Source organism: Marmota flaviventris, chromosome 9, assembly GCF_047511675.1.
Source record: "Marmota flaviventris isolate mMarFla1 chromosome 9, mMarFla1.hap1, whole genome shotgun sequence".
Lineage (NCBI taxonomy): Eukaryota > Metazoa > Chordata > Mammalia > Rodentia > Sciuridae > Marmota > Marmota flaviventris.
This window is the reverse complement of record NC_092506.1, coordinates 128,103,528-128,130,913: the sequence shown is the minus strand read 5'-3', so window position 1 is coordinate 128,130,913 and position 27,386 is coordinate 128,103,528. Positions and strand designations below refer to the sequence as shown.

Sequence of the window (27,386 nt, the reverse complement as noted above, 5' to 3'; positions counted from 1 at the left end):
AAATTTATAAAATATCAAGTTAAAACTCATGTCTTCTTTTATAATATGTATACAAATAAGTAATTTTTAAAATCTGTAGATGACATTCCATATGTAAGTTGTATCAATAGAACTCATTAAACTTAGAACAAATGGAAAACTAAAATTAATCATTATTACCTATTAAAAATGACTCATTTTAGGAGGATATAAAATTAAAGAAGCAAACATTGTTAGAAGAAAATATCCTCAATGTGCCATACAGAACACAGTCCTCTGGATTGAGTAAAATTATTGGAGCTGAAGTCTCTCTCCTGCATATACAAGAAACCTCACTAGTATGCTAAAATTTCCTCATTCCACAGCCTTTCCATGACCCAACTGCACACTACTTCTGAATGTAAGAATGAAGAGGCACTTATCCAGATGGATGAGGCAAAGGATGATGTGGTGCAGGTAATAGCCTAAAGAGTTGCATGTTTTAAGGAAAGACATCTTTAAGTTCTGTCTCTTCAGGCCTATAATATTATTTTATAGAGAAATATGACAAAAATCTCCCTGGAAAACACAGAACTGAGGCTTTCCAAGTGTAATACATAAGCTGTCTCTTAATTTTACTTATTCTTTGGTGGATAACAGCAATCCTGGGATAGCTGGTCTCCAAATTTTTTTCTGGACATATTTGGAAAGGCATCTCAATTGGAATCATGTCCAAACAAAATTGCTATTACTCTGATCATAAGATCAAATTAGTCCAGTCAAATTAAACAATTTACAATGCCTCCAATTTGGGGTGAGGGATTTCTGGCACCTTCCATGGTTACACCATGGCTCTGAGGGTCCTCTCTCTATCATGTGTGATAGGCTCCTCTTCCCTAGCTTTTTCTCACATGAAGCACCTGGTTTCTGGGTAGTGTTGTTTCTGCATGCCACCATTTCTAAAATGGATTTTTTTTTTGTGATTCAGGCTCTGTGTAAAATATTAAAAGTAATAATTAATCAATGATTAATAATTAATTAATTAAAGTTAATAATTAATTAAATAAATTAATCTGAAATTTCAAAAGAAGAAGAAGAAGAAGAAGAAGAAGAAGAAGAAGAAGAAGAAGAAGAAGAAGAAGAAGAAGAAGAAGAAGGAGAACTACAACAACAACAACAACAACAGAAGGCTACATGCTGAGGAGATCACAGGAAGATTGAACATGGAGCTGTGTCAGAGCCCATGCTGAAAGGCAACCCTAAGGAACCTGTGATGAGCCATCATATTCACTAACGGAGGTAGAAGGGAGGCCTGCCCTTTCTCTGAGACAAACCATGTAATATTAGCTTAGTCTTGTCTGTACTATATATAAAGTTATATAAAGCATACAAAATAAAATGGAGACTTGTGATTTAGAATCAAAAGAAAGTACAATCATTTCAAGCAGGTCACTGAAATTCCAGTGTTGGAGTCAGAAGATACTGCTTTATCACAACCATTGTCAATGTGTGAAGAGTATTAAGTATCATAAAAATGAAAAAAAAAAAGTATTTTGAGAGAGATTTGGAAACTTGAATTAAATGATAATAAAATCAATTAAAAACTGTAAGGCCTACAGGTAATTTTCCACATGGTTGAATTTGGAGTAGTTTGAAAGCTGCAGAAAAAAATTTATAAGAAATGCCAAATCTTGAGACCTTCAAAGCCATGTGCAAAAGAAAAATAAAATAGGAGAAGGGCATAAATAGTTGAACAAGCCTATGTGTGATAAGGCAAGGCTCATTTGTGGAGGAGGAAGCCCTGGGATTCATGTGCCTTGGAAAAGTTTATCCTATAGGCCAGCCCCCATCCTGGCCCAGCCACTCCTCTGCCTTTGCTGGATTGGATTATTCCCTATTTCCTTGTGTGGCATTGTCCATTGATCACCAAGTTACTACCTGGAATTCTCTCCTCTATGTACACTTATTCCCTAGGAGTATTGTGGGGTGAGTTGTGGCAGAGGGGTTGGCTTGTGTCCCCTCAGCTTTGTGGAGTCTTCTTTTGTTTGGAGCCACAGAGATCTCTTTGGAGAGCTACAGAAGTACAGACACACACCCTGGTTTTCCTGTGGACTTGATGCACAACATTGAGTAGGTGAATCCAATCATTTTGTCTAAGTTTCCCTGATTTTTAATATAAAAGTGATTGCATCTCTAATTGTGAGCAGTAGAGTCAATCACCCTGATACCTGGACTTTAGCTCCAGTCAGAGAAAAAAAAATCTCTGTGGAGTACTCTCAAGCATTGGATTTATTAAGCTTGCAGGGAGGTTCCTAGATGTTATGATTAGTATAATATAAATTTTAATGGACCAAGGTCCTGAGTACGTATCATACATATGTATTCTGGCTTTTATATATTTATGGAGGCTTGAATAGTTTCTTTTTCCTTTGGTACTTGGGATTGAACTCAGGGGCACATAACCATTGAGTCTTATCCCCAGTCCTACTTTGTATTTTTATTTATAGACAGTGTCTCACTGAGTTGCTTAGCACCTCAGTTTTGCTGAGGTTGGCTTTGAACTCACAATCTTTCTGCCTTAGGCTCCTAATCTGCAGGGATGGCAGACATGTGCCACCTCACTTAGCTTGAATACATCTTTAATTTCTCTCCTTAGATCTTTAATTTCTCTCCTATTTACTTATCTTTAAGATGGGGATAATGCCACTTGCTTCCCAAGACTATAGTGAGAATTAAATGAAGTCATAGATAGTTAGCACTTAGTGCCTAGTGAGTGTTCCATAAGCCAGGGGGATGACAGTCCTTTGTATTTTTGCTTTGTGGGCACCCAGCTTTAGGTCTTTGGACAAAGCCTTGAAAAACTTAGCAAAACCCTGTTTAAAAAAAATACAAAAATAGGACTTATGATGGGGATATTGCTCAATGGTGAAGCTTGCTGAATTTCAGTCACTGGTACCAAAAATGTCATTTAATTTAGGACATTGTAATTATTTTCTTAGTATGTTCAATTGTGACCTATACATATATGGGCATAACATCATTGACCAGTCTCATTTCTCAGTGCCTGAATCATCTCTATTATCCTCTCTTCCATCAGTCTAAACTCAACTATTCTTTCTCCAATTTTTTTTTTGAGATCCACTTCTTTTTTCAACTCCATTTTTCTTTTACCTTTCACATGTGAGAGAGAAGACTTGACAATTGACTTTCTGCATTTGATTTATTTCATTTAATTTTATATTCTCCAGATTCATTCATTTCCCACAAATGATATAATTCCATTCTTGTTTATGGCTGAGTAGAATGAGTAAACTTGTGAAAATATGTGTAGATGATATTTTCTGGGAATATCACCTGCCAGCACACAGGACCTTCAGGGTCCAAGCTCAGCCTGCCATTGTGTGAACCAGGGAATGAAGATGGAGGAAGCAAAAGGTCTCATGTGAACCATTTGAGGTCTTCCAATCCATGGCTCTGACTATTTGTACATGCACCAACCAGCCTGGTAACTTCCAGAGTGTCCTTTATTGTCTGCATTGATGACTAACCTGTCTCAGTGGTCTGTTTTCATTACAGTTTTGTTCTCAAGAGGAGGGAGTCAATGTGAAGGTAAAATCTCCTGATTCTCCAAGTGTCAGATATAGGATTTGTTTCCTTCCCTTAATTATTTCCCTTTTGTCCATTCATGAAACTGCCTTTATCTGCTTTACATTAATCCTCTCCTCATGTGGCACCTTTGTATTTATTCTGCCCTGAGCTCTGGTTGGGGGTAGGGAATCTAGAGTCAGAGCAAACCTGGGCCCACTGGCCACATGAACTTAATTATTTTATTTATTTATTTTTTTTCCTTTTAAAGGATTCATGTTTCCCATGTTGTGAAGTGGGATTGACAGCTAGTAATGGTGACACTTAATGACATCAGGAGCAATTGATGACCATGTACTGGACTATTGTTTTTGAGAATTTTATCCCTGACCTCTTCACTGGCAATAAGAACTCCATGAGTTGAAGCCATGTTTACACCCATGTTGCAGGACAGGAATGCTCAGCTGTGTCGAGTTAACTTGCTTAAGGTCACACAGCTAGCAAATGGCAGCTTCATTGTTGCTGTGGGAACAGAGGGACAAAATGCACAGATGAGCATGGTAAAGTGTTGGCACATAATGATCAGGTCATAGAGCAGGAAAATGATGTACAGGTGCAATGGAAGGCCTGGCTCTAACCAGGATATAGGCAGGGCCAGTGAGGAGGTGAGAGCAGAGTTCAGAGTGCAGGGTAGAAGGAGGCTTCACTCCTATCTTAAGGAGGTAGCTCAGAGAGTAACACCACAGGAGGCCTTTGCCTGCCTTGAAGGGATGGGGCCAAGTGGGTGGTTCCCAAATTTGACATGTAGAAATGCAGAATATGAGGATTGGGCTTGGTGGAAAGACCCAAGCTCCTTGCTGTTGTATGTGCATGTACATAGGCACATACATGGAGGGATGCCCAGAGAGTTGATAACCTGTGTAAATTCAGGGAAGAGTTCATATTGAAGGAACAATTGAAAAGACAGAATTATCACTTTAAATATATTTTAGTCTGTTTGGACTCCTCTAAGGGAGTACTAGAAACATATACCTTACAAAAAAAATAAAAAATTCATTTGTGGACTTCTGAAAGCTCAGATGTCCAAGATCAAGTCTCTAACAGGTTTGTTGACTATTGAGAACTTGCTTTTTCATAGAAAGCTCTAATTTGAAGGTTTGTGTCTCCTTGGGTAACTTGGTTGAACTCCTCCCCATTAAGGTGATGGTATTAGAAGGTGAGTCTTTGGGGAGGAGTTGAGGTCCTGAGGCTGAAGACTTCATCAGTAGAATTAATGTTATAATGAACAGTGCTACAGGCTAGATAGCTTCTTCCACCAAATGATGACACAGCCAGAAGCTTCTACCCATTAGAAATATCCTTTCCAAACTTTGAATTGCCTTGTGCCTTGATCTTACACATTGTGAAAAATGAGTGTCTGTGGCTTATAAACCACCAAGTCTACCATAGATTATTATAGCAGCTTGATGAGAGTAAGGAAGTACACCATCTCTGTCCTCACAGGATAAATTGAGAAGTTTCTTTGTAACTTTCTTTTAATAAATGACAATAATCCTATTCCATGACTTAATAACCTGCAGGACCCCACCTTTGTCTGCCTAGGCTCATGATAAACTACCACAACATTAAAATACATACTCACACAGGGTCTAGGACTGGTCATTTTCCCCCAAGTGTGTATAGCTAAGCTTCTGAAACCTGGACCGGAAAGTAACTGTCAAGTCCTCTCTGTGTTCTTGGCATTAAACTTTCAAAGAATTCTTCAATGTATATTAATAGTCATATCTATATATTCACCAGGCTGCTCACACTAGATAAGAAGTGGCCGCTGCTCTTGTAAACTCCAGTCTAATGGAGAAAGCATAAAACCCATCTTGTCCCTTGCTCTGCTGACACTAAACATTGCATATGAATCCTGTGATCTTTTATTGCCAATTACTGATCAGTAAATGTTACATCACAGCAAGCATTGCTACTTTAGGTAAACATTTTGTTCACATTGGAGAAGAGATCCTGGAAATCATGCAAGCTTAAGAAATTAATTAGTCACAGAATAGTATGGTTCATGTTTGTGTTGTCAGACTCTTACCTGTCTGTTGGGCTTGATTTTTGTCTTTTGATTTAATTCTGTTTTGAACATGTTTTTTGTTTATGTGGCTCAAATATAAACCCATATTAAAATACACTGAAGACTCACCTATATTCCATCCCCACTAATCTTTAAACATTGCCCTTCATGAACAACTGATTTAATTGTTTCTAGTATATATTCTTACTGTTTCTTTTTTTTGGTAGGAGGTAATAAGAGTAATATGTTATTATGTAAATTTCTTTCTTACCCCAAAGGGAGTGTTCCTGTATATGCTTTCTGCCCCTTATTTTTCACTCAATGAAACAACCTGGAAAACACTCCACATATGCAAAAATCTTAACTTTCCATGAAATAGATAGATGAAATTGGAACTAAACAAATGATGGACATTCGGGCTATTTCTGAATTTCATTACTTAACAATATTTCTGTATTGAATAGCTCTGGGAATCTATTTTATATTCTTGCAAATGTACATTCAATGTTCAGTCCTGCAAGAAATATTGCTTTATCAATGGCTATTTTTTATACTTTCAAACAATAAAGCCCAATTCGCTGGAGGGTTGCAACATTTTTCTTTCTCCCAGTAGGTATACAAGTTCATGCTTTCTGTAGATGCCCCATATACAGAGGCCACATTTTGGATATTCTGTGCATTATTACAATGTGCTTGTACTTTCTTTTTTTTCTGAGAGAACCATTTCCTATTTCTGTTATTTTTTTTTTCTTTTTCCATATGATTGATACCATGTCATGGTTACAGAAGAAAACAGCAGTGTCCTACCCAATGCTGAAAACAATAATTTCTTCCCAGTACAAAGATCACCAAGGATACAATGCATTTTGGTATTTTGTGTCTTCCACCAAATTGATCTATGTTATCTAAGTCCTTACACCTATGGGCTGAGAGTTTTAAATATTGTTTATTTATTTTAATGTTCATGTATTAATAGTGATAACATTATTTATTTTTTAGTTAGAGTTTTATCTATTTATTGACTTTTAGAAAGACCTGAGGACATAAGCCTTAGAAAAAAGACTTCCTGGAACACCCCCAATATTGAAAATAAATGCCTTAGAAAGTAATACATTGGTACAATTGTTCAGCATACACTAGTGAATACAAGATCATGTTTGGTCACATTGATGATGGCAGTAGAAGACAATGAGAATCAAGCATTCAAAAACATGTAGAATACCCACAAGGAACAAGGAATCACAGGCTCTGATGTGAGAATTGATGGTTGAACTTTGCCAAGCAGAAGCTTCTGGGGCTGAAGGTGATGTCATAGAGAACACTCAGTGGGAAGGTGGTACAAATGGAGAAGCACCCCCCAAAAAACTGTGAAAGTAGATTATTAATTTTTATTTGATGTCATCTCAAAAATTATGAGACAAAACATCTGTAACTATGATCCCCATAATTATTAGCAAACCTAGATGTATTAGGGCCAAGAAACCAATGGTAAAGTTCTTGGGCTAGATCTTGTGCTAGAAAAGGAATGTGAAGTTTCAGAAGAAAATTATGGTGTTAGCTGAAATCTCAAAATAAACTTCAGAGGAAAATGTTTCTTTTATTAATAAATAATATAGTTTGTTGATCTTTTTCATTTTTTTCATATTCCATATTAATAGTATATATCTTAGGAGAAAATGAAGAAGAAGCCTTTGTTTCAAATAGTGTCATCTTCATCAAGCTCAGCCTATCCTCTTACCAGGGATATATGTGGATTCACCCAAAACACATTTTCTCACTTCGTTTATCAAGTCCCTCTAATATCCTCCAGGTGCCATTCCAATATTATTACCGAATTATATCTGGATTATGTAATGGTAGTTGTGCTCCCACTGTACATAGGCTTTCTTATAGATTCAGAATTACCATATATTATCAAAATAGTTCTTGATATAATCTCATCTTGAGGTTTTCTGTGGTAGTGTGTTACTTTGATTTCATCTTTCTCTTCTTGATTAAGCAGTAGGAACATATTGAAAACTCTATTATTTTCAGTGAATTGAAATGGAAGGATTGCACAAAAGTAAAGAATTGCAGCCTTCTCAAAAATGCATCTTAATGTAGTAGGTGTGCACATGGATGTATTTTTTAGTGCTGTCTTTTGACATTTATTACAAGAACTAATGCCTTTAATAAATTATCTAATATGACACTGAAAATCATGCCCTCTAGTGATTTTTTAAATTTGTATTTATAATCTTTTATTGAGTTAAAGTGTTACCTTGATGCTAAATCTGATCATCGTGTATGACATATAAGGAGTCACATTACATATATTCTAGAGATATTGTGTATGAAAGAATAACAAGTATCAAATATGGATGGGATTCTGAAATAAAAAGTCCTCAGTAGAAATGCTGGCCATTATGTTTTAATTATGCAATTCCTCATATATGTGATTTAATAGATTTAAATTTTTTCTTTTAATAATGGCTACATATGTTTTTGCTTCAAATTGTTTTCATAATGTTAAAATATTATAGCAATATGTGTAGAAAGCTCTTTGGCAGTATTTTAGGCCTGTCTTTGAATCCCCAATGTAGCTATCTTCCTTGTATATATGTTATTATTATGACCAGAAAAAATATCTTAAGTGACCAAAGTCCAGCTATTGAATATCAGTAGAAATATATTATTATTGTCTTCTCCTCAATCATCTGGAATAAAGGATTGTACTTAAAGTCACAGTTCAGATAGACTCAAAGTCATTTCATTGTAATGTTATTAATTAAAGAACAAGAATTGGGCCCAAGCCTAAAAGATGAACTTCCATAAAATACCAATATTCATCTGCTTGTAGGAAGCAATGTATTTCTTCAGTAAAAAAAAACACACATAAAATTGATACAGAAAATTTGATGTTAATCTGATAGAATAGTTTCTATACAAGGCATGTTGTGTTTTAAGTCAAGTGTCTGAAATAGTAGGTATGTACTTTAAATTGTTTCAAGCCACATATTATTAAATACCAGGCATCAGGGCTAAGACTGTGGCTCAGTGGTATAGTGTTTGCCTAGCACATGTGAGAAACTGTGTTCAATCCTCAACACCATATAAAAAATAAAATAAGAAAATAAAGTGTAAACAAGTTTTGAAAAAAAATAGCAGTCATCAGAAAACCATGTGGATGAGGCTAAATCATTCCATGACTCTTTAGACCTTTTAGATATAAAAGACAGGATAGTAAGAAAAAACAAAATAGAAAAAAATATTTATGAACATAGGATACCATTTTAAAATCTGAGGTGATGTAGATATTTGGTTAAAACATCAAAGAGTTGATTTCTGTTTATTTTAATTTTTAACTGGAATCTACTATTTGTACTTGGATATGAGACCCATTATTGTAACTCAACATGTGTATATAGTGTGACATTATCAGATCGGGGTAATTTTCATCTAATTAAAATTATTATTCTTTGTTTGAAATCTGCAAATTTCTGGCTATTTTGATTTGTTTAAGAAGTTATTATAGAACGTAATCACCTTATTGTGCCATAAAACCTAAGAGTTACTTTCTGGTCTTAACTGATTTTGGCACTCCTTACACACAATCAATCTCTTTCTCATTCTTATCATAAATCTTGGAAGCATTTCTGTTTCAGTTTCTGTGTAATCAACTTTTTAGCTTTAACACATAAATGCCAGATGCAGTATTTGTGGGAAAATAAATGTCATTACTAGGAAAAAAATATTATCCTCAATTAGTAATTTTGGAACTTGGCATAATTGTTTGCATTCACTCATTCAGTGTTTTGAACTTGTCTATAATAATAAATCTGTAAAAAGAATAAAAATATATAAATCAAATATCCATGTTTTCAAGATTTTATGGGTCACATTTGGTCAATGGGAGTAATTTTTGTGACATCTATTTTTATAAAAATGGCATATGCTAATTCTTAAAAATTTATTTATAATAAGTGAATATATTATATGTATGTTTTTTGATTGCAAGTTTAAATAGATCCATGTTACCATGGAATAAATAACTTTAAAAATTGTATTAGAGTTGGCTCAGTGGCACAGGCCTGTCATTCCAGTGGATGTGGAGGCTGAGGCAGGAGTATTGAGAGTTCAAAGCCAGCCTCATTAACTTAGTGAGTTCCTGAGAAATAATTTAACCCTTTATCAAAATAATAAAAAAAAAACAAGAAAGAAAAGGGGACCCACACACAGTGGCACACATCTGTAATCCCAGTAGCTCAAGGGGCTGAGGCAGAAGGAGCAAGAGTTCATAGTCAGTCTCAACAATGGTGATGAACTAAGAAAATTAGTGAGACTCTAAATAAAATACAAAATGAGGCTGGTGATATTGCTCAGTGGTGGAGTATCCAAGAGTTCAATCCCAGAAGGGCCAAATCAAATAAATAAATAAAAGGTGCTAGGGATGAGGCTGGGCCTGTGGTTCAGTGGTAGCACAATTGAATTGCATGGCATGTGTGAGGCTCTGGGTTTGATTCTCAGAACCACATATAAATAAACAAAATAAAGATCTATCAACAATGAAAAAATATTTAAAAACTGGTGATGTATCTCAGTGGGTAACCACCCAAATGAACTCACCCTGTACCCCTTCTCTATCTGGGATGACCACCCTAACACATATGAAAGAACAATATCTCAGCCTGGCCACCTATCCAGCATTTCTCCTTTAACAGCCCATGAGGACCCATTCCTCACTTGATGCCCATTCTTTCATGCCACCGAGTGACTATGCACTGAGCCTGTACTAAGCCACCTGAGCACAACTGGTTTTTAAGGTCCAGGTCCAGGTATCACTAATTCATTTCACTGGGACCTTATATTTTATAAAATGGGTTTCTAATAATTCAAAATGACAGGTTTAGGGCTGAAAGTTCAGTTCAGTAGTAAAACAAGTGTTTCCCATGTGACTGGCTCTGGGTTCCTCTGCCACGTGACCAGCGTGAGCTTCATGAAAGAAGATTTGGTGCATAAGAAATTGCTAGTGAGTTTTAAATTAAAGAGACTCTCATTACCTTTAGCACAGCTCCAAGACGGCTTCTCCTAGTTCCCGCCTCCAGCCACCTAATGTGGTGGCGAGGTTTACAGAAGAGACTAGCGAGAGAGTGAGAGCATGCCAGGGAGTGAGCTTTTATTGGGGAACAAAAAATTCAAGGGAAAATCCCATCCAATGAAGGATAAGGGGGGCAGCATCCCAAGTTCAGGGCCGGAAATTGGGTCTTCAGGTCAGTGGCCAGGCACGGCTCAGCACGGACAAGCCCTTGGACTAGGAAATCGTGGGGAAGGCTTTTTAACACAGGCTGTGTTTAAGCACTTCTCACCCAGGCAGGGAGGTAACTCAAACCACATGTAAGGATGGCCTCCCAGGATCCAATTCCAGCATGTAAAAAAAAAAAAAAGCAAGGCAGGCCTGGTGGCACATGCCTATAATCCCAGTGACTATAGAGGCTGAGGCAGGGGGCTCCCAAGTCTAAGGACAGCTTCAGCAATGTAGTTAGGCCCTAAAAATCTTACAGAGATGCTGTCTCTAAACTATAAAAAGGGTTGGGGATGGTTGTTCAGTGCTTAAGCAATCCAGGTTTAGTCCCCACAACCAAAAACAGAACCAAACCCAAACTAAAAGTAAAAAACAAACTGTATTCCCCAATATTCTTTGCAGGTAGGGGTCTCTATAATTCTGTGCTGGCCAAGGAGATATCAGTGGAAGCAACTGGGCCTCTAGATCTTTGTTTTTTCCTTCTTCCCTTTCCCCTGATTGCTGTATTGAATAGATTGCAAAATGAAAAACAGAAAGGGTTCTGGGGCATGATGGCATAGCTGGATAGCCATAGCAGCCCAGAATACCAACCACTGGGCTTCTTTGACAGGTACAGGAGTAATGTATGCCAAGAGAACCAGCCATCTTTTTCACCAATTATTATTCAGGTCTCTGGGGATGGAAAGAAAGTACAAGACAAAACCTTGACTTTACCTAATCTGAGCCCTTGGGGCAGAGTTAGGCCTGAGTCATCTCCAGGATCTCTCACCTGCCCCAGAATGTTCTCAGAGAGTGAGTATCTTTTCTTTTGATGCCAACATTCAAGTCCAAAATCTCAGGGCTCCCATGGCTCTCCTGAGAACTGTTCCACAACAGGCTAACACTGGTCCCAATCTCAATTCCTGCACTGATGGGCCATTAGGTGTGGTGAGCCGCTTCTGCCATTTCTGCAGACTATGGTCGCCATTACGAGATGGCACTGGCTCCGCTGTGGTATGTGACAAACAACTCCTTATCTGAGAGAGTTGGCACATGATTTTCACCACCCTGTGAGAAAGCTCCACGCGGCAGCTTTGCATTGGGGCTTGGGATGCTTTATTAAGGCTGGGAAGGGCATCCGGGAGGAGAAGAAGAAAGAATAAGAAATATCAAGGGACCTGAATAAACTGCTGAGAGAAGATTCCCGAGTGTTGCGTCTTCCTTGCGGGCAAGGGGTCGCGACAATTAGGAAAGTGATTTTAAGCAAGCCTTACTGTCCCCATTTTTTGAAGTGGATCTTCTCCAAAAAAGACTTGAATCTAAATGAACACAGAAGGAAGAAGCCAGGTTCCAAGGACTGAAGATAAAAACTGCCTCCAGAGAAACCTAGGATTTGAAAAACAATCAATTAAAGTGAGGTGGCAGGTAAAGTATGGACCTTGACATAAAACAATAGCCTGACAGCAAAATGTCAGGTGTGGAAATGGACATATGTGTGAGAAACTGACTTTTCACAGCCTCCACTATAGGTGAAAATGAATGCTAAAATTGCAATATGGAACATAATAAAAAGGAACTACAATTTTTTTTTTTCTTTTTTTGTACAAGGGTTTGAATCTAGGGGCACATACCACTGAGCCTCATCTTCATATTTTTTTAATGTTATTTTTTAACTTTTGAGACACATTGTTAAACACAATATAAGTGTATTCTTATATCAAACAAGCACTTTGGTCACAAAATAAATATGTCATGTTAGCAACTACTTCTCTTTTACTGATTTTTTTCCTTAAATTCAAGTGAAAATGGTTTATTTTCATATTTAATAACTTTTTTTATAATTTTTGCCATTATTTAATTTATTTTTATGTGGTGTTGATGATATAACCCAGCACCTCATGTGCACTAGGCAAGCACTCTCCCAATGAGCCACAAACCCAGCCCACATTTAACCCCATTTTAATAAAATTCTTTTCATTCTTTCTACCCACCCTTGCATTTTTATTTACCCTCCAATGTATGTGACTAAAAAGGCCTGAGAAATGATACTACCTAATGTTAATTTTGGTGTTTGGGGCACTGGGTTTTGGCAAGATTCCCAATCTTTGGCCAGTTTTTCAGTATTCTACTGTATATTTTGAATTCTTTATAGGAGCTTTTAGCATTGTTGTAGAACAATGCAAACAGTTTCCCAAAATATGGCACTATTTTTGAAAGTTTTGTGGATATTGAATGACATGATGAGAAAAGCACCTGGCATGGTGTGGTTGTGTGATTCTGAAAAGACACAAATTTCATTGTGAGGTCACAAATGGTGTTCTTACCTATAATGTCCTTCCATTTGTTCTTTAGCATACTTCAACTCATCCTTCAATACCTACTTTAATGTGAAGAATTCATACTCTCAGCCAATACCTATACCAAGCCAACCAGCCCCCTTCTCTGAAGACTAAGAATCTGAGCAGCACCAAAGCAACAGCAAAAAGGCTTCCAGTGTGCTTTTATATCTGTGGGTTCCAGGAAAGACTATAAAGGGGTTTGGGGCACTGAGATCATCTGGCAAAACCCAGCTCCTGGTTTTATTGAGTTTTGCCATCAGGTTCCCTTGACCTCCCCAGTGTCATCTAGAGCATTTTTTTAAAAGCACCCAGTTTAGTTTCTGCAGCTTGAAACCCAAGTCCCCAACTGCTGCCCTATCTCTACAGCATTGAGTCAGGCTGTCAGAGTAAACAATAGTTATACATAAGTCATTATAAAGAGGCTTTTCTTCTGAGACTCAACCTTGAGAAAGATGGCCATTGTCAGACACTTATGCTCCCCCATCTGAGATGCCCCAGCTGGCTGGAGAAGAGATCACAGATGACTCTTGTCTGCCAAGTAGCTGTGCCCATCCTGTGCTGAAAGGGTAAGAGAAGGTGCTTAAGGCCACAGAGCTAAAGAGCAGAAGGCCATATCCTTTGCAAACATGCTTTTTTAATTCTGGCTGGGCTCTTTCACATATAGGGCATGGACCTTGCTAGTTGCTTGCCAGTGCCTCTTCTGCATCCATAATACACAGATAGTGTTGAAAAGTGCTCACGTTTATGTAAATAAAGTATTATCATCAGCTGAATTTTGTAAACGGAGATACTCTGACTTAGGTTAGCAGAGTTGTTCAAGGTCAAACATTAAAGATGTGGGGTTCAAAGGTGACCAGAGCCCAAAGGTAATTGTCCCTTAGACTCAGTGATGTCACAACCATGGGCATCTCTGCAAGATCCCGTTTTTTCATTTCAGATAGAGTTTTCAAGGAGCAGTAGAGAGGCCAGGTGACACAGGGAGGCTGCCGTAGGAGTGAACTTGATGGAAATGTATGGCTAATGAAGAAGAGCAGAGCCATTTTTTGTTATTGGATATTGGTGGAATTGGGCCAAGCCAGACTGCAAATATTCCAGAACTGAAGGGAAAACCCTGCAATCCAAGAGTGTTAAATATGTCAGTGGAGGCTGAGCCACGTGGACAGAATGCAGAGGATCAAGTGGATGGAGTGGATGTGGCTCTACATAAGAGAGCAGGTAAGAGGCAAGATGTTGGGTGGAGCCCATTTAAATAAAGTGGAGAGGACCTAGTGGGGCTTGAATGTTGGGCAGAGCTGGTCAGGCAGAGTCAGGCTGAGTGAGTGGAGCCCACCCAACAGTGGGTGGGGAGGAGACAGGGGAAGCATGTGGGAGGCAGCACCCCCATCCAGCACTCCTTAGGTGAGCACAGCCTAGGAACCAGGAGGCGCAGTGGTGCAGGAGCAGAGGGCATGGTACGTGTGTCCACAGGAGGCAACTGGAGTCAGGTGAGGCATCTGGAAATTCTGTCAGGAGACACTGTGGAGCCAGTGGGGAAGCAGGATCTTTGGGCTCTGAGATAGAAATGTGACCTCAGGGTCTGTTCCATTGGGGGTCTCAGTTTTCCCTCTTACACACTGAGGCAATGGAGGGAGGCTGAAGATGCCACAGCACAGCCTTTCTTGGTTCCTCCCTCTCATGGGATGCTGTGCACTTTTTTATATTTCAGGTTGATTGGGTTCCATGGGGTTTCTGGAAGAGGTCCTGGGGATATCACCTGAGACACTTTGTTTTTGGGGAACAATAATTTTACTGGCATGTTCACAGAGACTTCTCTTAGTGCCTGCTGTGTACATACTGAGACCTTGAGGTCCAGAGAGGGTAAGCCTGTGATTCAGCCATAACTTGCTGGAGCTTAGTTTTGATAGCACAGCCCACTTCACTCACTCACTCAGGCACAGGAAGTGTTTTCTAGCACCTAGGCAGTGAAAAAAACATAGATGGGGGAGAAGGCCTTAACCCTTTCCCAGGGCGACTTTGGAAAACTCCCTAAATCTGTAAAGTAGAACACGATGTGATGCCTTCCTCTCAGGCTGGTCCAGCTTCATGATTCTCTGAAATGCAGTTTGGCGTGGATGGGGCAGGGCATCTATTTTGACAGTATTATCATTTAGGTTTTTTTTCTTTGAAACATTTATTTCTTAGTTGTGGGTGGACACAATACATTTATTTTATTTTTATGTGATGGTTAAGCTTGAACCCAATGCCTATGTGTAATAGGGGAACACTCTACATCTATGAAAAACCACAGCCTTCATTTAGTTTTATATATGGAAACATAACCCCTCGCATTTTAAAATAAAACTATAGTACCAGGCTCTGTTCTAGGCAAAGAGGACACAGATATGTTCAAAACAGCAGGGAATCTCTGCTCTCATTCTTGCTTCAGACCATTTACCCTGGTCTGAAGCAAAAATTCAGACACTAAAGGGACATAAAGTACTGACACCCTTTAGGCATCTGATCTAATGTTACCATCCATGGCAATGTTTTACCTTCTCAATTATTCTAAAACACACCCCTCACCATGTCACTTATCTGCCCCAATCCTTTTCTACCTGTGAGATAAAGGCCTCCTTAAGGATCCATCCCTTGCTGGCTTCTCGAGTTGCATCTCCCCACCCCTCTCTGAGGTTTCAAGAATTCCTGTCTCATCCCTACTTGTACTTACTGTTCTTCTTAATGTGTGTACTTTCCCATTGTTAGAAGTGCTAACTCCTAATGAGACACTAGACGGCGTCAGAACTCTACTTTTGACTTTTTTTCCCTAGTGTCCACCAAAGTATCTGCCTACTTATTGGCTGGCTTGGTTAAGAAACATTCTAGAAAGCCCTTCAGTATTTGTTTTATAATCAGATTTTTAATTTTGTTTCTTACAAATATTCATTAATTGTATGTATGAAATTAATCATCCAGCTATGAAAGGGAGTACACTAACTATCCAGTGTATGTATGTGTGTGTATATAAGTGTGTGTGTGTGTGTGTGTGTGTGTGTGTGTGTATATATATATATACACACACATATATATTTTTTTTTCAAAATTTATTCAGAAGTGGAATAAGAGTTTCAATTCAGTCATGGCCTCTTTCTACACCTGTTGTTCCTGGGATGTTTCAGGAGTTCTTACTAATATTGCAGGTATTTTTTTCTCTTTTCTATGCTGTGGATATTATAAGCCATTAAATAGAATAAATATATCTCAGAGATGCCAAGTGTTATCTCACTTGTAGTTGTCCATTGGGCATCTCTAGGCCTAAGTAAATATTCAGTGTTTTTTGGCAAAAGCATCTTTTAAGTCCCTCAATATGGGGAGGATTTGTGCCTATTTAGCAGAACTTGTCCCCATGGATATGATTATCCATAGAATATGTATTATATGATATGATGGCATGACTTGGTAACAGGAATAAAAGTGGCTTAAACTGATTTATTTATTTATAATTATATATTTTATAGACATTTAATGTACATATAATTATATACTTATAAAGCAATAATTTGGAGTACATGTATCACTCTTTCACACATATATGCTTATAATATTGTCTTTAGTATAAGCAGGTTTGGGGATGGATTGGTGTGAGTGTAATGGTGAAAGGATCAAGGACAATTGCTGAATTTTTGACTTGAGCACTCTAGGGTAGTTACTGATACCCAATCCTGTATGGAGCAGAAAAACCACATGAGGCTAGTCTCAAAGAAGGCTTTTGTGTTGATGTTTGTGATTTCTCCTTGATTTCCACATGAACATGTTTGAATGTGAGAGGAGAGGACTGGGAAGAAAATGAATATTTGGAAGGTGTGGGAATGTGCAAAATACTGCAATGAGGTTGAGCATGACCCTAGGTGTGGGTGAAGATATAGAAGTAGAGGGAGCATTTCTCTGAGCTGGGGACACTCCTATATTTAGCATTGGTGAAGAAAATTATATGAAGGAGACAGAGAGTGAGGGCATCCAGTTAAGGAGATAGAAAACCAGGGAAATTTAATGACATGGATTTCTGGAGAAGATGATTTAAAAAAGAAAGGCAGAACCTTTTGTTCTAAAAGCCACTAAAAAGTGAACTACAGGGTGATAAAGGAGGGACCTTGTGATTTGGTGCCATAGTGGTTTCTGATGATTTCAGTGGAGCCCCTGTCCTCAGGTGGTGGGAAGCCAAATGGAAGATTTATGGAAAAATTAAGGTCAGCATAGTGAAGGTAATAGCTGGAGATAATTTTTCTGATTGTGTACAATGAGATAAAGGGAGACTCAGCCAGGTGTTAACATTAATGGCCTCTGAGATGTAGGAAGAGTTTATTTCTGCAAATGTTTGTGGCTGCAGAATTTTTTTTTTCTATTACCATGTTTTCCACCTACACCCTAGAGTTGATTTTTTAGAAGTAATATAGAAGCCCCATAGTGATTTCTGGAGAGTAGGAAGGGTGCTGGGGCAGGGCAAGGGATGAAAGTAGAAGATGGATAATTAGATATGATAACTGTGTGCCTTGCATTGGAAATATTATGTTCAATTCCATTAACATGTGCAATAAATGTTTGTTAATTAAAAATAAATTAAAACTAATTATTCTATTTGATTACTGAAAGGTAGGCACTCAACACTGAGGGAGAGAGTATACTTTTGTTTTGTTTCCTGCTTGTGAAAATGGTTATTGTTAGTCACCTATAAAGAGAACTTATTAAATAATTTTGGAAGGAATAGTATGCATTTGAAATGCCTTGTTCTCAAAGTATAAAGAGCTTATCTGATGGTCACTGAAATATTTGAAGCGCTACATTCCATCCATTGTCAAGGTAGTTTGTGCCAGCTTCATCCTTTGGGAATGTAATATTTTCCTTATTCCTTCACTATTTGTTGCAATCAAGTCACTGAATCTGCCCACCCATAAAAGACAAGGATACTAAACTCCACATGCAGGAGGGGATGCTATTCTCCTGCATTGTTTTGAACTCTTCTATATGAAATATTTGTCTGTTCCCATCACTTATTATCAATGAAGTCAATTATGTTTTATCAGTAAATATATATTCATTTGTTGCTTTCACTTATAATTTACTGATAATGGTTTTTATTTTATTGCTCATATTTTTCCAGCTTTCACTCTTTCAGGATCTTTTACTTTAATTCTCATGTCATTTGTCAGGAATCCACATGTGGGACATCTTGGGAGACTCTCCTCTTACTCTTCCTTCTTTTTCTCCTACTATATTCAGGTTCATTTTTAAATTTATCTTACCAGATCCTAGAATCATCATTTTATCCAGGGAAATATACACATTTTTACTGGTATTTTTAGGGAAACTTGTGTAATTTGTCAGGCCCAATGCAAAATGAAAACTTTGACTCCCTGCATAAAATCAGGTGACCTCTACAATTGACATCATGTCACAGAAATCTATATCTTTCTTCTGTGATCTCTTCACATGTCATGGTAAATTTTGTCTTTCTTTTAATTGTCCTTATTACAGAATTTTAAATTTTTATCAAGACTTCTAACATTCATCTTTGTGTATGCCATATCAATTCTATATGGAAACTTATGAGCAAGTCACATTGGAGAGCTTACATATCCATGTTGTGTTCATTAATACCAAAGCAGTGAATGTTACACAGAACCAATGCAATTGTTTTTACTACAACTTGATAACTGTGAACAATTTCTCCAGCTAGTTTGTTAATGAGTTTGAAAGAAATGGAAGAAAAATGACTGTGGATCACCCTACTTTTCCTTTCCCTTCATATTCTCAGCTGGAGAGGTGGGTTAACACAGTGAAGTACCTTGGGTGACAAAGCTGTCTTCTTTCTATATTTGAATCTAATTCTGGTTGAACATTAAGGTGTGGTCTCCCCGGGTTTCATCATGCTCCCTTTTTTTACTTACTGGTGAATAAGACATGGTCACATTGTACTCAACTCTCTCTTAGCTACATTTCTTTGCAAACAACATGCTTCTCTCTCTCTCTCTCTCTCTCTCTCTCTCTCTATATATATATATATATATATATATATATATATATATATATATATATATATATATATATAAATTTAGACACATGGTCTCATTCAGTTGCTTAGCGTCTGGCTAACTTGATGAGGCTGGTTTTTAACTTGTGTTCCTCCCACCTCAGCTTCTCAAACCACTGGTATTCAAGGTATGTCCCACTGTACCCAGCTCACTTAATGATTTTTCATAGAGATTATTTTGTGTTTCAGATTTTATACTCTTCTCAGGTGATGTGTAAGTAATTTCTCTCATTCCAACAGTTGAATCTTTTCCCTGTTCATGCTTTACTGTGCTGTGCAGAAGCTTTTGGTTTAATGGAATTATACTTGTCTGCTTATGGTTCACTTCCCTGTCCTTTTAATGTCATAACCAAAGGAACGTTTCCTAAAGCAATGTTGTAAAGTGTTTCTTTTGTGTTTTCTTTGTATATTTTGCTCACAAACTTATGCTCTTCTTTCTTTTTTTTCTATTTTAGATTGAAAAAATAGCAACTTCATCTGCTTGTGTTGTACAGCAGGATATTTCATCTTTCTACATATGGATTTCCAGTTTTCCCAGCACCAATTGTTGAAGAGGCTATCTTTTCTCCAATTTATGTTTTGGTCACCTTTGTCTAGTATGGATTGGTCTATATGCCTTTTGATATGGGGTTTCCTTTTTCTTTCTTTCTTTCTTTTTTAATTATTTCTCTGTAGTATAGTTTAAGGTCTAGTATTATGATGTCTATTGATTCAATCATTTTGTTGAGAATTGCTTATTGAGAAGGACTATTGTGGCTCTCCTATTTTTTTAAATGAATTTCACGATTGCTTTTTCTAGTTTTATGAAGAGTGTCATTGGACTTTTAAAAGGAATTGCACTGAATCTGTATAAGTATTTTGTTAGTATTGCCGTTTTGACTATGATCATTCTTCCTACCAAGAGCATGGGAGATCTTCAATTTCTATCTTTAGTGTTCTGTGGTTCTCATTGTAGAGGTATTTTTACCTCTTTTTTAGATTGATTCAGAAGTATTTTATTTTATTCTTTCTTTTTCTTTTTTTGAGGCCATTGTTAATGGGGTGGTTTTCCTAATTTTTATTACACTGAATTCATTGCTTGAATATAGAAATTTATTTGGTTTATGGATGTTTATTTTATATTCGGCTATTTTGCTGAATTTATTAGACAAGAACGTTTTCAAGTGAATTTTTTTGGATTTTGTAAATATAGAATCATGTCATTTGTAAATAGTGATAGTTTGATTTCCTATGTTTCTATTCATTTATCTATTCATTTATTTAATAAAGATAAATGAATAGAAACATAGGTTTTGGATAGAGCTTCAAGGATGATGTTGAATTGAAGTGGCAAAAAAAAAAAAAAAAAGGCATCCTTTGCCTTTTTTTTAATTTTAGAGGAAATGCTTTAATTTTTTCTCCCTTAAGAATAATGTTTCAGAGGAGCCGCCACAGAAGGCCCAGGTGCAGCGGCCACTGCCTGGGTGGGCACAGGGCTGAATGGGCAGGGGAGGGGAGCGAGCCCCCAGGGAGGCCATGGACAGTCCTCCCGCACAGGGCGCAATGGTGATGCGGAGGCTGGAAACACCCTTCTAAGGTGATGAGGCGCTGAGCAGCCTGGGCAATGGCGTCAGTGGCAGCAGCAGCAACTTTGCGTGCCTGTCCCGCTTGTCCCTGGGGCGCCCCAAACAGCCTCGCAGGCAGAGTGGTGAAGAATGACAGCTGACGCTGAGCCTGAGCAAACAAGTGGTGGTGGCACCACCTCTGGCCCCCCTGCGCAGACTGCACCCCCAGCAGTCGCCACGACAGCCTGCTCTCCAGCCCGACCTGGGGCTGGTCCAACCACGCTGACCAACCATCCAGACCAACGGGCTGGTCACAACCACGCTGAGGAGCACGCAGTTCTTCTACCCAAGATGGTGGCCAGGGAGAAGCAGGAGTTCACCGAGGATGTTGTCAAGGCCCTGGAGGATTTGAACAAGCAGCACCAGCTTGGCTGGGTGCAGCCCGGCTGCTGCTGCGGCCTCGCAGGAGGACCCTCTGGCACGGCATCCGCGCCACCCTCCCAGCTGGCACCAGTCTTCCTAAACCTGAGCCACTACAAGGATGGCGCCCGGGGTGCTGGGGATGCTGCCACTGTCGCCTTCTCCTCCTAGTCCGTTCCCTTCCCACAGCCGCTGCCTCCCAGTGATTTACTGGGGCCGCTGTGCCTAGCTGTGCTCAAGGAAAGCCACAGATGGTGCCCACCTTGCCAAGCTTCGGAGAGAGCCTGCTGTCACCAATCAACGTGGACATGCAGGAGCTCATAAAGGCTGAGCCCAAGCAGCTGCTCAACAATATCGCAGCCTCCAAGTGCCCCAAGGGCAAGCTGGAGCATCTCTCACCTGGAGGAGAAAGAGAAGCGCTCAAGAGCCAGAACACGGAACTGGCGTCCACCAGGAGCCTGCTGCCCAAGCAGGTGGCGCAGCTCAAGCAGAAAGTCCTCAGCCATGTCAACAGCAGCCGCCAGCTTCTACCCCAGCACTAGGTGCCCTGGTACTGAGCCCAAGCACAGGGCGCATCCTCGGCCTGCCTCCTCTTGAGGGGCGGGCTTGCAGGGGGCGGGGATTGAGCTCCCAGGAGTTGGTATGGTGCTGCCCTGGCGACCCCCTCCAAGAGGGTGCCCAGGACTTGGAGAGGGCGCCTTGGACTTGACAAGCTGGACCCCCTGCTTCTGGGGGGTTGAGGGAGAGCGCATGACACCCCCTCGTACTGCCTCTGTTCCCCGCGCTGCCGCCAGGTGTCACACAAACCCAGGGCCTAGCCGCCCCTTCTACACACTGCTGCGGAAGGGGCTCTGTGCGGCACAGCCTTCAGCCTGACTTTTCTTTTACATTTTTTTTTTTTTTTTTTTGCCTTTGGAAGAAAGAAGAACAGAGTTTTAGATTCTTCCGTATTTATGTTTCTACTCGGGAACAAAGGGTTGTGTGTGCGTGTGTTTCTTTGTGTTGGCTTTTTTAAAAGAAATGGGAAGGAAAAAAAATCACCCTTTTCCTTACTCTCGCTACCCCCTTTTGTCCTTCGGACACTTTTTGTTCTTTGTTTTTGTTTTTGTTTTGTGAGGAGTCCACATTCCTGTTTGTAATCCTTTGTCCGGTTTTGGTTCTGTTTTCAGTAAAATCTCCTTACTCAAAAAAAAAAAAAAAAAAAAGGAGGAGAAGAAGAAGAAGATTTCCCTTGTGTTTACCATAAACAGCTTTTGTAGTGTTAAGATATTTTTCTATTATATATAGTTTTCTAGTGTTTTGACCATGTATTTAGTCAAATGCTTTTTCTGCATTTGTTGAGATAATTTTTTTTGATTCTTGTCTTTACATCTATTTACTTAAAAAATGTTTATTGATTTCCATGTGTTTAACCAACCCTGCATCCCTGGGACAAAGCCCACTGATCATGTTGTACAATATTTTTAATATGATTTTGTATGTTGTTTGCCATAATTTTATTGAGAATTATTACATCTCTGTTCATCAGGAATACTGGCCTGAAATGTTCTTTCCTTGATGTGTCTTTGTCTGGTTTTTGCATCAGGTTGATATTAGTTTCATAGAATGAGGTTAGAAAGTTTTGCTATTTTCTATTTCATAAAATAATTTTAGACGAATTGGTGTTCATTCTTTTTTCAATTTCTTGTAGAACTGGGCTGAGAATTCTTCTGATAATGTTTTTTTTTTTTTCTTAGTTGTTAGGCTTGTGATAAACGCTTCCTTGAGAGAATTAATGTAGTACACTCAAGACTTTAGAGGAGAAATGCCTACCTTAACATTAGCCTGCTTTGACAAATGTTAGTCCTCAATAACAATATTTTTTAAACATTTTTTTGTTTTCCCCAGAAGAGGACTGACACCTCCAAGATTCCTTTCTTTAAACATGTGTGTGTGTGTGTGTGTGTGTCCAGTGTTTTGTGGTCACTTGTTAAAACTTCATTAAATAACACAGCCATGACTTCAATTTGGGTATTTTACTCAAAATTTTTAGTCCACATCTTAAGTTTTTGATCCATACAACACTTAAAGTAGCTATAATTTCTATCAGAGTTTCTACATGGAAGTATGAAATGATGGGATAAAATATTTTAACACTCTAACTCTCCAATATTATCCAATTTATTGCTAATGGAGTGTAATGTCATTCATACTCTTGACATAATTCTCCTGAAATAAATGTCAAAACATTTGAAATAAATGAAACATAAGAGGATCAGTCAAGGGAAGTGACAGAGCCCCCATGAGAGCAGGATGAAGATTATGAAATACTTCTGAATTAAAAGCTAAGTTCCACGAAAGGTGGAATCAACATTTTTCATGTGTGTGTGTGTGTTTGTGTGTATTGGGATAATTACTACACTAAGATATTTAGGTATTTGTAGAGTAGGAGAATATAAGATACTATTACAGTGTTAAGAAATAGGGAAATAAAAGGAGCCCTATCATAAACATCATGCTGAATTTAGCTGGAAACCCAAATGTGAAGCCTAGAGATGTTTTGTAGAAAGAAACAAAGTTAAGCAAATAGATCATCAGTTCTCTTGCTGCTGAGGACAGAGTAGAACATAATAGTTTACAGACATATTTTTAATAAATTCAATAAAATGCTTCATTTCAAGCGAAACTAATAAACCAGGCTGTGGTAGAAAAAAACTGTCAAGTTCAACTTGTTAAACTGTTTTTGACACATCTATGACCAAGAAGAAAAATGACTATTTCCCATGAATAAACTCAGTAATAACAGAAAGTCTTTTCAGATAAGTGGCTACTCTTTGAATAATGCTGCAATATTCATTAACTCTGCTGCCTCTTCCAGAATAATCCCTCAATGCCTGAAAGACACATGAATACAAAGAAATAGGTAGCCAGGGCTTTGAGTTTCTTCAAGAAAAATTTCATTTTTCCCCAGCTTTGGCCATCCTGACATCAATGTGTGGATTCAGATATTTGGAGCAAAGCTGTACTCTGATGATCCAATTACCTTTTTCTTTTAAAATTAAAAAAAAAATTCTATAGAAAATGCTTACTTTATCTGAACATCCAAAGTCTGTTGTTATTCATTGAATGAATTTAAAATGTCTTTGAAATGCATTGTTTCTTTAAAGTTTTCAGTGAACAAAATCATCCTTTGATATTTGGGTGAAAAAATCAGTGAAAATTCCTTTGAAAGTTTGAATACTTCTCAGGAAAAGATAAAATAACTTTCTCTAAATTATTATAAACTGCTCTTATTACAGAAAAGTCAGTAATGTAATAGAAAATAATTTGGACTTTATTACTGTTGTCATTTTTGTTTGTTTGTTTGTTTTTGGTTCTATTCCTAGCAAAACAATGTAAGGCTTCTCACTAGACCCTGGACATGTATGATTTGTTGTATAAGAAATTAAATTAAACAAAAAACACTAATGTTTTATGTGAGTGTGTATACTCTTAAAATATATTTTTCAACTAAAAAAAATTCAGAGTAACAATACATAATATAAATGTATATGGCTCCCATAGAGCTTTATTTTCCAAATGACTAGTTTGTGAGAAGTAAATATGAAGAGTAAACTGAGACATCTTCTCTTAGAAAGAAATCAATGAAGGGATGGAGTGTGAGAGATAAGAAGGAAAAAACCAATAAAATGAGAAAGGAAGAAAATAGAGAAGAGAGAAAGGAAGGAACACATTTGACTAATGTTTTTTTCTCATTTGGGAATGAAGACAGGTTAAAGCACCTTCTTTCTGAGGAAGCCAGCTTTTCTTCCAATTACCCCTTCCCATTGTAGTCCATCTTCTGATTCTCTCCACCTCATCAAATTGAATATTTAGCAGATATACATTGTCATTATGAACCAATCTGTGCTTGAAGATAATTTCTTCAGCTACTGTACAGTTCAGCTTAGCCATGAGCAGGTAGTTTAAGAACTGTGAAAAAAATGAACTGTAGATGCCAATCATGCAGGATTTTCTCTTTCCCATTCTAGGAACCAAAATGAGAACCTCTTTTCTGTTAACCTTGGCTGAGAAATGTAAAAGAAGGCCCTGACTGGCCCTGGTCATGCCCAACTCTACTAAATATTGTTGTGAGCATAATGGAACTTGATCTGGACAGAAATGACTCATGGACCCTGTTATCTGTTTCTGGTAGGATAGTGTTAGTAACTACCATAGCTCAGAAATGAAAGATCTACATGGGAAGGATTAAGTATTAAAGAATATATGGAGAAAGAATATGGAATTTTCAGTCTCATCAAATGCCTAGTATTTATCTGATCAATAGGACTGTGTTTCTAAGTAATATCACCCACAATTTATCTGCCCCTTAATGTGTATCAGTATACCTCTTTACTTGGACTATCTTCATTTATTTCAACCAGTGATTTGTTGGGTAAGAAAAAAAAGTAATCTCATTTTATTGGTAGCATATTGGAAGTTAGGTGGACTTTAAAAAATCTCAGATAATTTTCTCATGATTATTTGTAGTAAAATAAGTTTAGAACATATTTTCCTTAGTATTCAAAGAATTACTACCTATGGAGCAGAGTGATAAATAATCATTTTTTATTGATGTATAAACATCTTTTTAATAACGTATTAGTTTATTCACTAAGGGCTTATGTTCACTATTCTCTAAAAAGATCATGAAAATTGTAGAAATAGATTTTCTTGATTTTTGTAGGAAAACACCAGCACTACTTCACAAAAAAATATACAAAAAAAGAAAGAAAGAAAGAAAAGAAACAAAAGAAAAACAATGTTGTTGGAAATTATTAATTTTCAGTACAAATTTTATTGTTGAGGGGCAGTCCTAGGCCAGGCATGTTTGAGGCTAGGAAAACCACCAAGCCTTCTTTGATTGTTTTAATTAACAGGCAGGTTGAGTTCATCGTGGACAGGCAAAAGGAGTGTTAGATTGGGGCTCCAACCTTCTCCTCAGAGTCTGTCCCCATCTTCCCATGGTTGTATTCCTCTCAGGTGCTCTGCACCCTGGAGGAAGAGGATGGAAACTGACTACATCTGCATCCATCTGCTGATGTGGTCACTCTGATAGAAGCTTTTCTTCCCAGACAGGCCCAGCACAAGTCCTGGTCATCCCTGGCCCTGGGGATATAACTATGACATGTGATCCCCTAAGCAACTACCATAGCCCACACTGAAGTCAGGGGTTCCCATCAACCTCAGCTGAAGGCCTGGGATGGAATGTGGGAGGGGATCTGGGGGGCCATGAACTCTGATGGGGACTTGAGTGAGAGTGAGCCAGACAGTCACCACAGTGTCAGGGGTCCTGATACCCGCAGAGCATGCTGTGGGTGCCATCTGTCCCTGCATCCTGGGACACTAGGTAGGTGATGGTGTCCAGGTTCCATTCAGAGGGAATTTTGTTGAAATATTTGGTCAAATGGTAATGTTTCAAATGCAGAGAACCACACAAGTTCTTGGAGGTGGTTGTCACTGTTGTTTTCTAAGAGCAAAGTCTGCAATTCTTAGAAGTGACTGAGAAACAGCTGTGTGATTGACAGCTCCTGGCCTCACCCTCCTCCTCTGGGCTGAAGAAGGGCAGGGATTGTGGCTATGGTGTGATAATTTATGCTTATCTAGTATCCCTCTAGAATCCATTCCATAATGTAAATAAATAACTGCTTCTTTTTATGCCTTCTGTTGCATTTTTATATCAAATGAGATGTGAAACACAGGCCTGTGGAGGAAACTTGCTGCTAACAGGAATGTGTGAATGTATCTCAGGACATCATCCGGAAGGAAGCTGTGATCCCTGGGTTGTGACAACCTTGAGTGGAACTGAGTTTTTAATAGAATATCATGTACAAACTGCCTGAAATCCTGTGATAAGAATTACACGTGTTGTGTGGGGAGCCCTGATGCACACAGCTAGGAGGGCAGTGCAGGTCTTAATTTAAAATATTGTAATGAATACTCATCCTGAGGGAATGTGAGTAATAAAGATGAAACCAGAAGACAAATGGTTGCATTGCCAAAAGAGAAAAGATTGTAAAAAGAAGCAAATTGGAAAGGCTCAGAACACATAATCTGAAGCCAAGGGAACAAGACAGAGGACATGGCTCTCTGCATGGAAGCCATGTGCCTTTGGCCAGTGGGGGCAAGT

The 27,386-nt window shown here is 38.3% G+C and overlaps 1 pseudogene; it reads left to right on the top strand.

The window, feature by feature from the left end:
- Nucleotides 1-351: 351 nt before the first annotated feature.
- Nucleotides 352-21,795, top strand: LOC139707025 (transcription factor JunD-like; annotated as a pseudogene).
- The last annotated feature ends 5,591 nt before the right edge of the window (nt 21,796-27,386 follow it).